Source organism: Pristiophorus japonicus, unplaced genomic scaffold, assembly GCF_044704955.1.
Source record: "Pristiophorus japonicus isolate sPriJap1 unplaced genomic scaffold, sPriJap1.hap1 HAP1_SCAFFOLD_361, whole genome shotgun sequence".
Classification (NCBI taxonomy): Eukaryota; Metazoa; Chordata; class Chondrichthyes; family Pristiophoridae; genus Pristiophorus; species Pristiophorus japonicus.
Genome location: NW_027253446.1, coordinates 505041 through 511737, shown reverse-complemented (window position 1 = coordinate 511737; position 6697 = coordinate 505041).

Genomic DNA, 6697 nt, shown 5'->3' with positions numbered 1-6697 from the left:
AAAGTGAGACTTTGCACCTTCTTATCAGCAAACACTTGGTATGGGCTGGAAAGAACATCATCTCCAATCTAACGCATCAAGTTGGTGATGTGGTGCGAACTGATGTCGGCTCTGGAGCCCGCTTGTTGCTGTGTGGTTTGCCTGTGTTCGAGCTGGACTGCAGGGGTGGGACATGTGATGTTCCCGTGCCTCTCTGTGCTCTCCAGTTCAAAACGGCACAAATTTATTTCTAACTGCCGCTTTACAACTCTTGTCTTCGAATCCCTCCATGTCCTCATCCCTTCCTCTCTCTCTAACCTTCTCCAGCCCTATGAGCCTCCGAGATCTCTGTGTTCCTCCAAACCTCTCCTCTTGTGCATCCTCAAATTCCTTCTTCCTTCTATAGGCATAATAGTAAAGGGAGGGATGGGGCCGATTAGGGACCAAAAAGATGAGCTGTGCATGGAGGCAGAGGGCATGGCTGAGGTACTAAATGAGAACGTTGCATCTGTCTTTACCAAGGAAGAAGATGCTTCCAAATTCATAGTGAAAGAGGAGGTAGTGGAGCTACCTGATGGGATAAGAATTCATAAAAAGGAGACACTAGAAAGGCTGGCTGTACTTAAAGTAGATAAATCACCAGGAGCAGGTGGGATGCATCCTGGGTTGCTGAGGGAAGTGAAGATAGCGGAGGTACTGGCCATAATCTTCCAATCCTTGGATACAGGGCTGGTGCCAGAGGACTGGGTGGCGGTGTGAGCTGTGAGGAGGATGCTAAGAGGCTGCAGGGTGACTTGGTCAGGTTAGGTGAGTGGGCAAATGCATGGCAGATGCAGTATAATGTGGTTAAATGTGAGGTTATCCACTTTGGTGGCAAAAATGCAAAGACAGAATATTATCTGAATGGTGGCACATTAGGAAAAGGGAAGATGCAACGAGACCTGGGTGTCATGGTTCATCAGTCATTGAAAGTTGGCATACAGGTACAGCAGGTGGTAAAGAAGGCAAATGGTATGTTGGCCTTCATAGCGAGGGGATTTGAGTAGAGGAGCAGGGAAATCTTACTGCAGTTGTACAGGGCCTTGGTGAGGCCTCACCTGGAATATTGTGTTCAGTTTTGATCTCCTAATCTGAGAAAGGACGTTCATGCTATTGAGGGAGTGCAGCGAAGCTTCACCAGACTGATTCCCGGATTGGCTGCACTGACATATGAGGAGAGACTGGATCAACTGGGCCTTTATACATTGGAGTTTAGAAGGTTGAGAGGGGATCTCATAGAAACATATAAGATTCTGAAGGGACGGGACAGGTTAGATGCGAGTAGATTGTTCCCGATGTTGGGGAAGCCCAGAACCAGGGGACACAGTCTTAGGATAAGGGGGATGCCATTTAGGACTGAGATGAGGAGAAACTTCTTCACTCAGAGTTGTCAACCTGTGGAATTCCCTGCCGCAGAGAGTTGTTGATGCCAGTTCATTGGATATATTCAAGTGGGAGTTAGATGTGGCCCTTATGGCTAAAGAGATCAAGGGGTATGGAGAGAAAGCAGGAAAGGGTTACTGAGGAAATGATCAGCCATGATCTTATTGAATGGTGGTGCAGGCTCGAAGGGCCGAATGGCCTACTCCTGCACCTATTTTCTATGTTTCTATGACTGGAGAATTCCAAATGTTACATCCTTGTTCAAAAAAGGGTGTAAGGATAAACCCAGCAACTGCAGGCCTGTCCATTTAACCTCAGATGTTGAAAAGCTTTTAGAAATGATAATCCAAGACAAAGTTAACAATCACTTGGACAAGTGTGGATCTTTAAGGAAAGCCCATGGATTTGTTAAGAGCAAATCCTATTCAACTAACTTGATCGAGTTCTTTGATGAGGTAACTGAGAGGTTAGATGGGGGCAATGCAGTTGATGTGCTGTACATGAACTTCAAAAAGGCGTTTTATAAAGTGTGACAGATTTTGGGTAGTTATGGAAAAGGACAAAGATAGACCAGGAATAAAAGTTCTCAATTGGGGGAAAGCCAATTTTGCTGAGCTGAGATGGGATTTAGCCAAAGTGACTGGAAACAGCTGCTTGAAGGTAAATCAATGTCAGAGCAGTGGGAGACATTCAAGGAGGAGATCCTGAGGGTTCAGAGCAAGTATGTTCCCTTAAAGAAAAATGGTGGCGCTAACAAATCTCGAGCCCCCTGGATGTCAAGGGACAAAATAAAAAAAAAGGGAGGTTTATGATAGATACCGAGGGCTCAATGCTGCAGAAACTCTAGAGGAGTACAGAAAGTGCAGGGGTGAAATTAGAAAGGAAATTAGGAAAGCAAAGAAAGAGCATGAAAAAAAATTGGCAAGTAAAACCAAGGATGTTTTCGAAATACATTAAGAGCAAGTGGATAACTAAAGAAAGAGTAGGGCCTATTCGAGACCATAACAGTAATGTGTGTGTGGAGATGGAAGACATGGGTATGGTTCTTAATGGTTACTTTGCGTCTGTTTTCACAAGAGAGGGACGATGTAGACATTGCAATCAGAGAGGAGGAGTGTGAAATATTAGATGAAATAAACAGTGAGAGAGGAAGTGTTAAGGGGTGTAGCAACTTTGAAAGTGGATAAATCCCCAGGCCCGGATGAAATGTATCCCAGGCTGTCAAGAGAAGTAAAAGAGGAAATAGCAGAGGCTCTGACCATCATTTGCCAATTCTCTCTGGATACAGGTGTGGTACTGGAGGACTGCTAACGTTGTACCTTTTGTTTAAAAAGGGATAGACCGAGTAATTACAGGCCAGTCAGCCTAACTTCAGGGGTGTCAAAATTATTGAAAATAATTCTAAGGGATGGGATAAATCTTCATTTCGAAAGACACGGATTAATCAAGGATGATCAGCATGGATTTGTTAAGGGAAGGTCGTGTGTGATTAACATGATTTAATTTTTTGAGGAGGTAACCAGGAGGGTCGATGAGGGCAGTGCGTATGATGTAGTGTATATGGATTTTAGCAAGGCTTTTGATAAGGTCCCACATGGCAGACTGGTCATGAAAATAAAAGCCCATGGGATCCAGGGCAAAGTGACAAGTTGGATCCAAAATTGGCTCAAGAGGCAGGAAGCAAAGGGCAATGGTTGATGGATGTTTTTGTGATTGGAAGGATGTTTCCAGTGGGGTTTCACAGGGCTCAGTACTCGGTCCCTTGCTTTTTGTGGTATATATTAATGATTTAGACTTGAATGTAATGGGTATTAAGAAGTTTGCAGGTAATACTAAAATGGGCTATGTGGTTGATAGTGAGGAAGAAAGCTGTAGGCTGCAGGAAGATATCAATGAACTGGTCAGGTGGGCAGAACAGTGGCAAATGGAATTCAATCTGGAGACGTGTGAGGTAATGCATTTGGGGAGAGCTAACAAGGCAAGGGAATACATATTAAATGGTAGGTCACAGAAGTGTAGAGGAACAAAAGGACCTTGGAGTGCATGTCCACAGATCCCTGAAGGTAGCAGGCAAGGTCGGTAAGGTGGTTAAGAAGGCATACGGAATACTTTATTAGCTGAGGCACAGAATACAAGAGCAGAGGGGTTATGCTTGAACTGTATAAAACACTAGTTAGGTCACAGCTGGAGTACTGTGTGCAGTTCTGATCACCACATTACAGGAAAGATGTGATTGCACTAGAGAGGGTACAGAGGAGATTTACGAAGATGCTGCCTGGACTGGATAATTTTAGCTATGAGGAAAAAGCGGATAGGCTGGGTTTGATTACTTTGGAACAGAGGAGGCTGAGGGGGAGACCTTATTGAGGTGTATAAAATTATGAGGGGCCTGGATAGAGTGGATAGGACGGACCTATTTCCTTTAACAGAGGGGTCAACAACCAGGGGGCATAGATTTAAAGTCATATAAACCTATCAACAATGAACAATGGCGGACAGGTAAAGAGCACCCAGCCCAGCCAGTCCGCCCCACACAACTGTGACATCCCCTTACACTGATACATTCTACGCTCCACCCCAACCGGAGCCATGCGATCTCCTAGGAAAGGCAAAAAAAAGATAAAAACCCAGGCCAATAGGGGGAATAAAATCTGGGAAAATTCCTCTCCGACCCATCCAGGCGATCAAAACTAGTCCAGGAGATCGCTCTGGCCATATTCGATTCCCCGAAGTACTTACCATCGTATCTGTACCAGCCAGCAAGAGGTTATCCAGTCTAATCCCACTTACTAGCTCTAGGTCTGTAACCATGCAGGTTACGGCACTTCAAGTGCCCATCCAAGGACCTTTAAAATGTGGTAAGGGTTTCTGCCAATACCACACTTCCAGGCAGTGAGTTGCAGACCCCCACAACCCTCTGTGTGAAGAAGCTTCCCCTCAGATCACATCTAAACCTTCCACCAACCACTTTAAAACTATGCCTCCTCGTAATAGACCCATCCACCAAGGGAAATAGTCCCTTACTATCCACTATATGCAGGCCCCTCAACATTTTATGCAACTTAATGAGGTCTCCTCTCAGCCTCCTCTGTTCCAAGGAGAACAAACCCAGCCTATCCAATCTGTCCTCATAACTAAGATTCTCTATTCCAGGCAGCATCCTTGTAAATCTCCTCTGCACCCTCTCTAGTGCAATCACGTCCTTCCTATAATACGGCGACCAGAACTGCACTCATACTCCAGCTGTGGCCTAACCAGTGTATTACACAATTTAAGCATAACCTCCCTGCTCTTGTATTCTATGCCTCGGCCAATAAAGGCAAGCATTCCGTATGTCTTCTTAACCACCTAATCCACCTGGCCTGTTACTTTCTGGGATCTGTGAACAAGCACTCCAAGGTCCCTTTATTCATCTACACTTCTCAGTGGCCTACCGCTTAATGTGTATACCCTTGCCTGATTAGCCCTCCCCAAGTGCATTACCTCACACTTCTGCCAATTCAATTCCATTTGCCACTGCTCTGCCCACCTGACCAGTAGATTGCTATCCTCCTGCAGTCCATGGCTTTCCTCTTCATTATCAACCACACAGTCTATTTTAGTGTCATCTGCAAACTTCTTAATCATACCTCCTATATTCAAATCTAGATCATTGATGTATACCACAAAAAGCAAGGGACCCAGTACTGAGCCCTGCGGAACCCCACTGGAAACATCGTTCGTCACAAAAACATCCATCAACCATTACCCTTTGCTTCCTGCCTCTGAGCCAATTTTGGATCCAACTTGTCACTTTGCCCTGGATCCCATGGACTTTTACTTTCGTGACCAGTCTGCCATGTGGGACCTTATCGAAAGCTTTGCTAAAATCCATATACACTACATCATACGCACTACCCTCTGGTTACTTCCTCGAAAAAGTCAATCATGTTAGTCAAACACGATCTTCCCTTAACAAATCCGTGCTGACTGTCCCTGATTAATCCTTGCTTTTCTAAATGTAGAATTATCCTGTCCTTCAGGATTTTTTCCAATCATTTTCCCACCACCGAGGTTAGGCTGACAGGCCTGTAATTACTCGGCCTATCCCTTTCACCCTTCTTAAAGAAGGGTACCACATTAGCAGTCCTCCGGCACCATGCCCATCATCCGGGCCTGGGGACTTATCCATTTTCAAAGCTGCTTAATACTTCCTCTCTCCCTATGTTTATTTCATCCAGAATATCTCACTCCTCCTCGATAGAAGTATCTGTACCGCCCCTTTCCTTGTGAAAACAGATGCAAAGTATTCATTAAGAACCATGCCAACATCTTCCGCCTCCGCACTCAGATTACCCTCATGGTCTCTAATAGGGCCTACCCTTTCTTTAATTATCCGCTTGCTCTTAATATATTTAGAGAAAGTCTTTGGGTTTTCCTTAGTTTTACCTGCCAAGAATTCTTCATGCTCTCTCTTAGCATTCCTAATACCCTTTTTAATTTTACCTCTGAACTTTCTATGTTGGCGGGGGTGCCTCAATTCAACATCTGTCGGAGAGGCACTGATTTCAACATCTGTAGGAGAGACACTGATTTCAACATCTGGAGGAGAGGGTCTGATTTCAACATCTGTAGGAGAGGGTCTGATTTCAACATCTGTAGGAGAGGGTCTGAATTCAAACATCTGTAGGAGAGGCACTGATTTCAACATCTCTTCTGTTTATTGAATCCATTCTTGGGCTGTGGGCCAAGGCCTTTGCTGCCCACCCCTAGTTGCTGTGTGAAGCTGGCCATCTTATTGGTGGTAAAAACAGAGAGACAGACTATTATCTGAATGGTGACAGATTAGGAAAAGGGGAGGTGCAACGAGACCCTGGGTGTCATGGTACATCAGTCATTGAAGGTTGCAGGTACAGCAGGCGGTTAAGAAAGCAAATGGCATGTTGGCCTTCATAGTGAGGGGATTTGAGTACAGGGGCAGGGAGGTGTTACTACAGTTGTACAGGGCCTTGGTGAGGCAACACCTGGAGTATTGTGTACAGTTTTGGTCTCCTAACTTGAGGAAAGACATTCTTGCTGTTGAGGGAGTGCAGCAAAGGTTCACCAGACTGATTCCCGGGATGGCGAGACTGACATATCAAGAAAGACTGGATCAACTGGGCTTGTATTCACTGGAGTTCAGAAGAATGAGAGGGGATCTCATTGAAATGTTTAAAATTCTGACTGGTTTAGACAGGTTAGATTCAGGAAGAATGTTCCCAATGTTGGGGAAGTCCAGAACCAGGGGTCACAGTCCAAGGATAAGGGGTAAGCCATT